This window comes from Elephantulus edwardii, unplaced genomic scaffold (assembly GCF_000299155.1).
Source record: "Elephantulus edwardii isolate Elephantulus edwardi_28Jun2011 unplaced genomic scaffold, EleEdw1.0 scaffold00144, whole genome shotgun sequence".
Taxonomy (NCBI): domain Eukaryota; kingdom Metazoa; phylum Chordata; class Mammalia; order Macroscelidea; family Macroscelididae; genus Elephantulus; species Elephantulus edwardii.
In genome coordinates, this window is record NW_006399894.1 from 2,672,346 (window position 1) to 2,684,711 (window position 12,366).

A 12,366-nucleotide genomic window follows, 5' to 3' on the forward strand; every position below is an offset into this window, starting at 1 on the left:
CTCCTTCCCCGGCAGAGCATCTGGTGGATTCGAACCGTGCACCTCTGGGATTGTACCTGCAGCTTCTTGCCACTAGGCCACCAGAGCTCCCCTTAGAGTGTTTTTTTATATAAGGCAGGAGGATGAGCACCTCTCAGAAAGCTCTCAATACATGACTGGAAAATATGTGACTGGAAAAACTGTCTCCTTAAAGTAGAATCTACTTTAATGACACAAATGGAGCAAAAGTTTCAATCAGAGAAGGATCTTCATTTGCTGATGTGCCAAGATTCAAAATGAAGACAAACAGCTGTAAATATTTATTAGTAACTAGAAATGGAATGTAGAAATACGACTCTAGGGCACAGTGACTGCAGCAATGGGTATAGGAGCATGGTGGAGATTGTGAGGTTGGTGCAAGAGCAAACAACATTTTAATCTGTTTTTAACAGGCTATGAGTCAGCATCAGCTGAGCAGTGCCTCACATCAACAACCTCCATGGTCAGTAATAAGGGCCCTTGAACAAGAAGTAGGCATTTCAACACCAATGTGTGGGATATGTAGAAGCAAAATATGTAGCACAGGTCAGTGGTAATGTTCATTCCTTGATGAAAAAGAACATTCCAGTGGTCTTATAATCCATAATGTTATTGTTATTGTACACTGTAGAGATTATTATTTTAACTCATGGAAATCCTATAGAGCAACACTTCTGTAAAGGGTTTCCCATTCTATTATCTTTAGTGGAGGAGATCTCAAGGTCACTCCTTTGGAGCAACCTGTGGATTTGAGGTGCAGATTTTTTGTTAGAAGCTAAACTCTTCTCCTTTAGCTACTAGGACTCCTTCAAAATAAAGTGACTGCATTTCTTACATAAGATAAATTGTACATTTCAGTTTGTATTATGCACATTTGTTTTCTTTTTAAGTTTTCAAAAATACAGAACTTTCACAGTACTAATAAGTATGTGTACTTGAATTGAAGGGCATCTCATTGACTATACACTAAGCAAAGCCAGATAACCAATATCCCTAAACAATTTCTTTTGTATGAAACCTAATATTGTCTTGTGATTCTACATGTCTCAATGCATTACAATAAGCTACTTTGTAGAGAAATTGTAGTAAATAGCGAGTTCCTTTCAGCTTGTATTGAATTCAACCTCTTAGATTGATATAGAAAGAATATTCAGGACTATTTCTTTATTTTACTACAACTAATATTTTTCCTCTATATGTTTCTTTGTGTCAGCATAATAATAGAACTCAAAAAGGTTGATTATGCTCTCATTCAAGTAAAATGACTAATAGTTAAGCATCTAGCTTTCTTTGTACAAAATATAACACTATGTTTTACAAAATGCTGCTGGATCCTACATGACCACTTACAACTGACAGAGACATATAACAAATTTACCATTCTATAAATAACTTTACTCATTTTTGCAAAAGATTTTTTGTGTAATATTACAGTCTTTTCTGGCAAAGAAATACACGTTATTTCACACTTAATAAAACAAATACTATATCTGCCTTGAAACAAAATTATAGAGAAAAATTTAGACCACTGAGAAAGATTCAGTTAAGGAAGAGAAAAATCAATCTAATATTTCAAAAGAACTAAACTACTTCTCACTTTAACAAGCCTGTTATTTACACACCATGGAGGTAAACAGTTAAGGTTAGAAAACACAATTACTAGGGGACATTCAAGAAAGCAAATACATTTGAGAACTCCATGAAAAGAGACATTTTACAACTCCCCTTAGAATAAATCATATTCCTAAATTATTATTGTAAGCTCAAAAATTCATTCCAAAAGATTAATGCATTATTCAGCAAAGTAGTAGAAGACAAACAGAATAGATGAAAGGATTGATTCTTATTTTTAACATAGACAAGAAGGTCACGGTTGAAATGGCTCAGTATTGTGTGCTACCTTGTTCTCATTGGACAGATGGAGCACCTGAGGCAATTAGTGTCTTTTTATCCTGCAAGATGGTGGTCATCTAAGCATAAGCTACCACCTGTCCATCAACACCAGTATTAGGGATGCCTCAGGCAGTGAATGCATTCAATACAAGTTCTGGGCTTTTGGACCCTAAACACTAGACTACTAGCTGAAACTTGATCTAAATAGAAGTGATCTTGAAGTTGAAGGTGACTCAGTACACAAGCAATCTCTTCGTGTAATAACAAATAAGCTTGATTACACTCCTATGTATTTGAAGTTTTCTGATATTTGTATTTACCCCATTGCTTCAATCTCTCAAAAGTATTATGCTGAAAACAATACTAAGATTAAGCTATTGAATATATTCATGATTACTGCATCTTTGTTAATATGAGAAACATTCTATAAAGAAAAATCTAATATTATTCATGGCTAATAAAATCAGAAAGTTCATCAAATTATATGAAAAACTATTTCCCTTGATCAGAAACACAAATTAAAAAAAATAAATGAATTTTAACATATGGAGATAATTAGAGTTAGATATATGTTAGCTGTAGGAGAGAGTTTAATTATCAGTGATGGTAATTTTGTGGTGGCTTAATTAACAGTGATGGTAAAATTGGTGAGGGGGGAAAAAGAATGTCTGCTAATATTTCAAATCATCCCTTCAATCATTCAGCCAAAACATACTGTGAACTTTTATGTCAATACTTCTCATAGGTTATAATTGATAATCCAGGCCATAGAGGAATCCCACTGATGCTTTGCCTTCAGAGTTGCTAATACAATATCTGCAAAATCAACCACAATTAAAATATGACTAAAATACATATATATTTATCGTTGTTATGTGTCATTGAGTCAACGATAGCTCATAGAGAACCTATACTCAAATAGTTCTGAACGGTGCTCTATTCTGAGCCAATTTCACTGCCCCTGACAAAACTACCTTAATTACCTCAGATACTGTGTCAATCCATCTCTTCTGGATTCTTCCTCTCCTGCACTGTTCCTCCACCCATCCAAGCATGATGTCCTTTCCCAAGGACCAGTCCCTCTGGGCAACATGCTCAAAGCATGTGAAACAGAGCTTCAAAATCCTTTCTTCCAAGGAGTAACTTGGTTTCACCCTCTCTGGGTCAGACCTGTTAATTCCTTTGACAGTCCATGATATGTTCAGTACTCTTCTCCAGCACCACAACTCAAAGGCACTGCTTATTCTTCAGACATCTTTGGTCATTGTCTAGCTCTCTGATGCATAACAAGAAATCACAAAGACTATAGCTTGGATCAGGTACAATTTAGTCTCTAGACTGACATTGCTGCTCGTCAGCACTTTGGAGAGGTCCTTGACAGCAGATTTTCCCTAATGCAATTAGTTTTATTTCCTCAATGCTAGTGCCAAGAGAGTTGATTGTAGATCCCAATTGTTAACAATCGCAATTTTTTTCTCCATCTATCATGTCAATTGGTCCAGGAGTGAAAATCTTTGTTTTTTGATGTTGAGCTTCAATCTACATTGAAGACACAGATTAAGTAGACAGTAAAACACTTCAAACTGTCATTTGAAACAAAACAAAAAGAAATTAATTTCCTCTTAACTCTGTGCAACTTTTCCAAATTTCTCTTTCTATCAGAAATGTCCCTAAGACAAATCCTCTCTGATGTGTGGCTGTGCTGAAATAAGACCTTGAATAGTGCTGTTGTAAATTAATTTTGTTCGGATCTAGATGACTATATTAGGAGTATTTTGCTTGCATGTAGTATTTATAATATTATTCTAAGACTTCCACATTCTATTGGATTATCTTTCTTGGGAATGGGAACAAATACAGATCTCATCCTGTCAGTCAGCCAGGCTAATTTTCTGGCATAGACTTGTGAGCATGTCCAGAGCTATTTCTGTCATTTGAAACTTTTCAGTTGTTATCTCATAGATTTCTGGGGCTTTAATTTTTGGCAATGCCTGTAGTGCAATTCTGGATTATGTGGTACTCCTTGAAATATTTCAGTGTTGGTCAACTCTTTTTGGTACTGTGACTCTTTTTTCTTTTGATATTTCCTGGAACATTCAAGATTTTGCCTATAGCAGCCCTAAGCACTGCAACTCGAGGCTTGAATTTGTTTTTAGTTCCTTCAGCTTAAGAAATGCTGATCAAGTTCTTCCATTTTTATTCTCCAATTCTTGGCCTCAGCATATTCACTTACAGTAGTCTTCTTGGTCTTCCCAAAGAGCCCTTTGGAATCTTCTGTTCAACATTTTTATTTCATAAGTTTCCCTTTGTTTTGACTTCTCAATATTCCAGTGCAATATTCAGGGTTTCTTCTGACATCCATTTTGATTTATTCTTTCCTGTTTGTCTTTTTAGTGACTTTTATTGATGATATCCTTGATATCATCCCACAACTCATACAGTTTTTGATCGTTGGTGCTAAGTGCTTCAACTTTATTGTTAAGATCAATTTTAAATTGAGGTGGGTTGATTCAATATCATTTTTTGGTTCTCATGGACTTGTTTTTATTTTATTCAGCTTCAATATTAACTTGCATATGGATAATTTATGACTGTTGAATGGTCACAACCTAGTCTGGTTTTAATTGCTGTTATTGCCCTTCTCTAATTATTCTTCCACAGATATAGTCAATCTGATTTAGAAGAGGCTGTGACACCAAGGATCTCATTGTTGAGGTCAGATGGATACTGTCTGAAATCAGACTAACAGAAGAATATCTATTGTGCTTTATTGGCAATGGGAAGACATTTACCTGTGTGGATAATAAGAAATCATGGCTAGCATTGAGAAGAATCTGAATTTCAGAATACTTAATTGGGCTCACGGGAAACCTATACCTAGACCAAGAGGCTGTTGTGAAAATAGAGCAAGAGAACACTGCCTGGTTTAAAATTAAGAAAGGTATGCATCAGGGCTGTATCTTTTCTCCATAACTTTTTAATCTGTATGCTTAGGAAATTTTCCAAGAAGCTGGACTCTATGATGAGACAAAAAGCCATTCATAATTATATCTGAACATTCTTTATAAGCCTTTTGCAGATCCATTATGACACTTTTTTTTCTTAACAGAGGATTGATTTTAGCCATGAATTACTTAACAATCATAATAAGGCCGTATGTGACTTGTATACTGTGAAAACTCCATATTATGTACCCTGATTGCAAGTGAGTCCTATTTCTAAGTCTATTTCTAGATCACATTTTTACAGGTCTCAGAAGAGTTAGGTATGGTTCATATCTAACACTGGCTAGTCAGATGGTAGTGTTACATATATCATCTAGTATATTATCCTATGTATAAAAACCTACTAAAGGGATATTTTCATATAAACTAAAGAATCTTTAAATTAACACAATAATACTGTTGTTGTTAGCTTTGAACTCTGCCATACCCTGAGACAACAGCAGTAATATTCTCATTCTTGCCGCAAATTCGAGCTCATTTTTTATTGTGAACCGCTTAATGTATCTATTTTTTCTATGTTTTAGAGATGTTATGTACTATACAAGCGTAGTTGAATGACTACATTACAAAATTATCCAATTTTTGTTTTTCTTTTTTTACATAAGATATAAAGAATATCAGGGGAAGAACTTATACTGAGTACCCATTTGATTACAGAAAGTTGTTGTTACATATTGTTGAGTTGGACCTGACTCATAGCTGATCCTTCGATAGGTTTTCAGATGCAGTAAATCACATAAGAAGAGATTGTCTATCATTCTCCTTCAGAGAACCCGGTGATTTTTGGACCATATGATACAGATTTGCAGAGCAATTCTTTACCACTAAGCCATCTCATTTTAGTTTTGCAAAAATCCTATCATTAATTTTCTCACTTTAAGAAGACTAAAGCTTCAATCATACTTTACATCAAAGAGATATTAGTTATAATATTATTAAGTCAAATTTTCTATCACGTAGTATATTTTCCTCTAGTAACTATTTTTAAACACTGGTGAGCTTTCTATTTAAAGGAAAAACAGAAGCACAAAGTAATACATAATTTGGACAAAAATGTATTCAGAAGCAAGATAGAGCCTGTGGAAAGGACTAATCAAATATCTATCTATCATACTGCTGGATAATGGTAATTACCACAAGTAATAAGCAAGTACATAATAATTTATTAATAGTAATTTAATAAGCAAAGACCTTCACAAAAATAGACTAGAGATACTTTAGTGATAGAAGAAACAAATAGATTCCAAGAGGAGTTATACTGGAAATGAATTTTCAATGGTAGACAGCTTTCCAGTAACGTCATATGGATCATTGAAGGGTAAGATTTAAGGCAAGTGTAGAGGAGAGGCTCCCTGATTATTTTAATGGTAAAAGCACAAGGAAGAAAGTGAGACAGGATGGTTGGGACTCTGGGAGAAACACATAGCTCTTAAACCTAGAGCACAGCTTTGGAATATTAAATGGAAGAAAGAAGTTTTTAAAATGTGCTACATTTGCACATGAGACTAAATTAAATTTCCTGGAAATACTGCAAGTCAATCCATAGTACTGATTTTGCTAGTATAGTCTGAACCACCTGTTTAGTTCATTTTCCAGTCGGCAGCAGGCTATTCATTACCTCAAGTCAACATTCTATTCACCTTGGCTGACAAACGAAGTTTGGTTTACAACCTGCATTGTACTCACAGCTATTTTTATAGCTTACTCTACCTGCAGTTGATATGAATTCTCTTTTCTTTTCCACATCAGTCACACATTAGCGCAGTGTTTTATGTAAATTCAAGTGTATATTATCAGCATTAAAGAGAAAGTTGAAAATAATTTTCCTTCTGACATTCATTGTTACTTGAAATTTAGACGCATTAAGGTGTACATTTAAAAAGTGTACAGTTTACTGATAGCTGAAACCTAATGGAATTTTTATTATTATTATTATTATTATTGTTAATTTTAATGAATGTTTACAGAGATTTTTGGATTTCCATTCATTCATTGTTGCATTTTTCTTCCTGTCATTATTATTATTATTAATTTTAATGAATGTTTACAGAGATTTTTGGATTTCCATTCATTCATTGTTGCATTTTTCTTCCTGTCCACCCGTCCCCAACAGTTCACTGTTCTCTCTGAAAGATAAAAGAAAATTTTTTTCATTGTTATACCATCCCCTCCCACCCCGACCCCTAGTCCATTCCACTATGCAGCCTTCATTCTGGACTTCTGTCATGTTGATAATACCTAATCATATATCACTTATAATCAGTTCTCTCCCTCATCTGTTTCAATGCAGTATACATGATTTATCCCATCTTTTTCAATCTACCCCCAACACCGATGTCAGCCCCATTTTACAACAGTGGCCCTATGCAATATTTGTCCTTTTGTGACTGAGATATTTCACTCAGCATAATGTCCTCCAGTGTCATCCATTTTGTATATTTCATAAGTTCTTCGTTTTTCATTGCAGCATAATATTCCATTGTGTGAATATACCAGAGCTTCTCTATCCATTCATTTACTGATGGGCACTTAGGTTGTTTCCAGCTCTTTGTTATTGTTATTGTGAACAAAGCTTCAGGATGCAAAGAAACTGGAACCCATACTCATTCACTGTTGATAGGAGTGTAAAACGGGCTCAAGCATGTCAGAGTTCATGAGGATGGTTTAAGATTGGACAATGTTGACGTGCTTGAGCCCATTTTACACTCCCATCAACAGTGAATGAGAATTTCACAGCATCACCAATTTAGTCTTATAAATTCCTTCTTTAAGAAAAAGTAAGCTTGTGTTTGTAAGTCTTGAAATTTTAAAATAATTTCTGACATTTCTACATAATTAGTATGCATATTTAATTTTTCAGGATGAAGGAGCAGAATATTGAAGATACCATGGACTGCTCAGAGAACAAACAAGTTTGTCCTGGAGAGGGTAAAGCCAGGATGCTCCTTGGAGGCAAGGATTCTGAAACTTTGTCTGACATAATTTGGACATGTTGCAAGGAAGGATCAGTCCTTGGAAAGGGACATTATGCTTGGGAGGGTGGAGGGACAGTGCAGGAGAGAAAGACTGTCTATGAGGTGGACTGATTCAGTCATTGGTATAGTGGGGATATGTGTGTCAGAGACATTAAGACTGGCAAGAGACGGAGCAGGGTTTAGGGCTGTTGTACATAGGGTTGCTATTAGTTGCATTCAACTCGACAGCAGATAACAACGACAACAAGGTTTATATATAAAACTTACTATGCGTTAGGTGGAAATATCAAGTTTATATATGGAAATAGTACTATAATTTTACATAGAAAACTAAGACTCAAAGAGGAACTTAGATAACGCTTTGATAATGATAAAAATATCAAGAAAGATGGGATTTTTCCAAGCATGAAAAATTATAATATTTGGTAAGAAAGGTAATCTTTAAAGTCACTTGTAGGGCACAGACTCATGCAATGACATGATTTAGGTGATTAAAATGTTAAAAAAAACACTGGAGAAATATTAATGACCATTTGTTTAATAGGAAAATTCATATTATGTATTGGTTCCACAATTATGTGGAGTGCTTTTCATTATGTCATTTTCCATTGTTTGTTTTTATAACAAATGAAGTAAAGATATTGAGAATCAAATTATGATATTGAGAGAATAAAAACTATGTTGACTAAGAAAATAATTCGAACATCATTGACTTGCTCTTTTTTAAAATTCCATAGTTAAAATAGAGGAAATAATGTATACATAGTCTATTCATTTTTTTGTCATATTTGCTGCAGAAGGTAAGAACTGTAGTCTTCAAGATGGATTGAAGATTCACATCAAGAAGACAAAGATTCTCACCACTGGGTCATCTGGGAACACCCCGATGGAAGGAGGAAAGATTGAAGTTGTGTGACAGTTTCAGCTTGCTTGTCCACAATCAGCAATCTTGGCACTAACAGTCAAGAAACTAAAAGATGAAATGTTGTCAGAAACCTCTTCAAAGAGCTAAGAAAAAATTATGTCAGTCTAGAGACTAAGGTGCAGCTGACCCAGGCCATACTCTCTTCAATTATTTGCTATGCATCAAATATCTGGACAATTACTTAGGATGACAGAAGTAGAATTGATGCCTTTGAATTGTGGTCCTGGAGAAGAGTACTAAACATACCATGGACTGCCAAGAGAATAAATAGGTCTGTCTTGGAGAGGGTAAAAACAAATTTTGAATCTCTATCTTACAGGCTTTGAACATGTGTCTGGGAGGAATAAATCCTTGGAGAAGGAAATCATGCTTGGATGGGTGGAGAGACAGCACAGGAGACAAAGACTTCAGATAAGATGAATTGACATGGTAACTGGGGCAATGGGATTAGATGTGTTAGAGTCAGTGATAGTGGCTCAAGATACAGCAGGATTCAGAGTACATAGGGTTGTTATTACTTGATGGCACATAACAACAACAACAACAACAATAACAACAACAACAACCACCAATTAATTTACTTATTCACCAAATACATATGTGTATTTAGCAGGATTTTGCAAAAAAATTGAAGTCATTGTATCTATGCAGATTTCGAGATTTTCTTACAGCCTTTAGCCAAAAAGTAGGATATTAAAAATGTAGCACTTATATTGTGGTTACTTATTTTAAATGATGATGAAAAGTTTTTATGGTTTTCAATTTATATTTTAAAGAAATAAAAAGTAAAAATGGTTAAAAAATCTCTGTTGTGTTTTATTTCTTTCCTATCATGCAAATGTATCAAGCTATTCTTATATGGGTACATTAGGGTAGCAAATTGAAGATTTAAACATTAATAAAAGGAGACAAGAAACTGCCAGTAGGAAAGTAGGAAAAGGGAGGAAATCTGTCATCTTATAAGGAGAGAAAATCAAACTAGATGTGAAAAAAATGAATGTTAGTGCAAAAGTAATGAGCAGTGAAATCTAACTATAAAATGCTAATACTTAGTATCACAAAGTGCATCCATTAATATATTTCTATGACATGAAATATTGCAGAGACTGTGCTAGAACCTTCCAGTGTATAAACTATTACCTGAGATTAAGTTTTGGGACTTTCATTAATTCTGTATGGCTATCTATGAAAAAAGTAATGAAGTTTAATGGTAATCAAAATTTCTAGCTTATTGCTTTTAAATAATCTGAAACTGTTCATTTAGCTACTTACAGGGTCTAAGTACTTTGATAAAGTAGGCAGATCAGATAAGTCCAACTTAGTATATAAATCTCTCCTTCTGTACAAATTAAACCATCGAGAGCCATAACTGAGCTGTCAGGGTCAGTACGTCAATCCTCAAGGACAGAGGTTCAACCTTCATAGAAGGAACAACAGGCAACATCATGGTAAATGGAGAAAACACTGAAGTCTTTCCACTCATTCAATTATTATTCACTTACTAACTTATGCTTTCATTATACTTGTATCTGTAATCAATACTCAAGGTAGCAGAAGTAGACAAATTAAAAGATGTTGCACTGGGGAAAACTATCAAGGACTGCTTTAAAGTGTTAAAGAGCAAGTAGGTCAATTTAAAGACTAAGGTGCATGGGGATCTAGTATGTATTTTCAAATTGCTTAATATACTAAAGAATAGGAAACACCAAAGAAATATTGTTAAATAAAAAAATATTGTTGCAAATTTATCTTGGAGAAAGTGAAGGCAGAGTGTTCCTTAGAAACAAAGATATTGAGGCTTCCTCTCTCATACCTTAAGCATGTTGTAAGAACAGGTTAGTACTTGGAGAGGGACATTATGTTTAGAAATGTGGAGGGATGGTTAAAGAGAAGACTCTTAGCCAGACGGTTTGACGCAATGACTGCAACAGAACTGAATGAGTCAGAAGTTGTGAGAATGGCATGGTCGTGTTCATAGGATTACTATGATTTGCACCTAACAACAAAAACAGGCTAGAGGAGGGCCCATGTATGAAAAAGCTGGTATTTTGTTGTCAAGAGATAATCTCAGATTGGTTGTTATTGCATGTTTTCTTTTTCGAATCAAAGAGGTCATTAAAAGAAAGGAGCATCTAGATATATATCCCTTGTCTGATATGTCATTACCAAAAATTTTCCCCCAGTCTATGGATTCCCTTTTTAACCCGGTTGGAGAAGTTTTTGGATGTGCATAAAGATTTGATTCTTAGAAGGTCCCATTCATCTATTTTATCTTCTCCTGGTTGTAGGTTTTTCAGGATGCTTGGAAGACTGTTTATGGTATAGATTAGGGCTTCTGGGATCCTCTGAGCACCACAAGAAGATAAACAACCCAGTTGGAAAATGGGCACAGGATATGAACAGTCTCTCTGAGACTATGGCGCTCAACAAGAATCACTCGCAAGGCGGCGGAGTGATTGTCAACAACACTGAGAGCATCCTGATGTCCTTTGACCATGTGGAACTTACCTTCAATGACATGAAAAAAGTGCCAGAAGCCTTCAAAGGGACCAAGAAAGGCACTGCCTACCTGACCCCATACCGGGTCATCTTTCTGTCCAAGGGGAAGGATGCCATGCAGTCCTTCATGATGCCCTTCTATCTGATGAAGGACTGTGAGATCAAGCAGCCGGTGTTCGGTGCCAACTACATCAAGGGGACCTTGAAGGCCGAAGCTGGAGGTGGCTGGGAAGGCTCTGCTTCCTACAGACTGACCTTTTCAGCAGGAGGCGCCATTGAGTTCGGACAGCGAATACTTCAGGTGGCCTCTCAAGCCTCCCGAGGCGAAGTCCCCAATGGAGCCTATGGGTAATCCTACTTGCCCAGCGGGGGCTATGTCTTTCTCCCGTCCGTCGCCAATGGAATGTACCCCTGCCCTCCTGGCTACTCCTGTCCACCGCCCCCACCTGACTTCTATCCAGGCGCTCCTATGATGGACGGGATCATGAGGTACGTGCAGCCCCCACCGCTGCCCTACCTCGGACCCATGGAGCCCCCAGTCAGCGGCCCTGACGTCCCCTCCACCCCTGCAGCCGAAGCCAAGGCCGCAGAAGCAGCTGCCAGCACCTACTACAACCCAGGCAACCCACACAATGTCTACATGCCCACAAGCCAGCCTCCACCACCTCTATACTACCCCCCTGAAGACAAGAAGACCCAGTAGACCCCCTCACAACACCCAGCCTCCCACAACTTACTGCTCCTTTGTTCCCTTTCCCTGGGGCCAGGTCTGGGGACCGGGCAGCATGGGAAGGGCCCTGTTCTTCCTCTCACTTGGATGATAAACAGAAGTGTGTAGTGTTGTCTGTGAGGAGTCGTCTCCAGCTTCCCACGTTAGCCCAGAGCCCACGGACACTGTCAGCTGAGCTTCTTTCTCCATCTCTGGGGCTTGCCTCAGGAACTTAGGGTGTCCTCACTACTTCCTGTTTCTCTCAAGTAGCTTCTTCCCAGGGAGCAACTCTGGTCACCTCCACTTCAGTCCACTTTTCTCTTGGTAGCCACTTCCTGCCCG

The 12,366-nt window shown here is 36.7% G+C and overlaps 1 protein-coding gene and 1 pseudogene across 2 annotated transcripts in view; one reads left to right on the top strand and one right to left on the bottom strand.

Moving 5' to 3' along the window:
* Window positions 1-12,366, bottom strand: part of GRID2 (glutamate receptor, ionotropic, delta 2) — a 2,375,079-nt gene that overhangs the window by 848,892 nt on the left and 1,513,821 nt on the right. The window lies entirely within an intron of this gene.
* LOC102865171 lies at window positions 11,212-12,018 on the top strand (annotated as a pseudogene).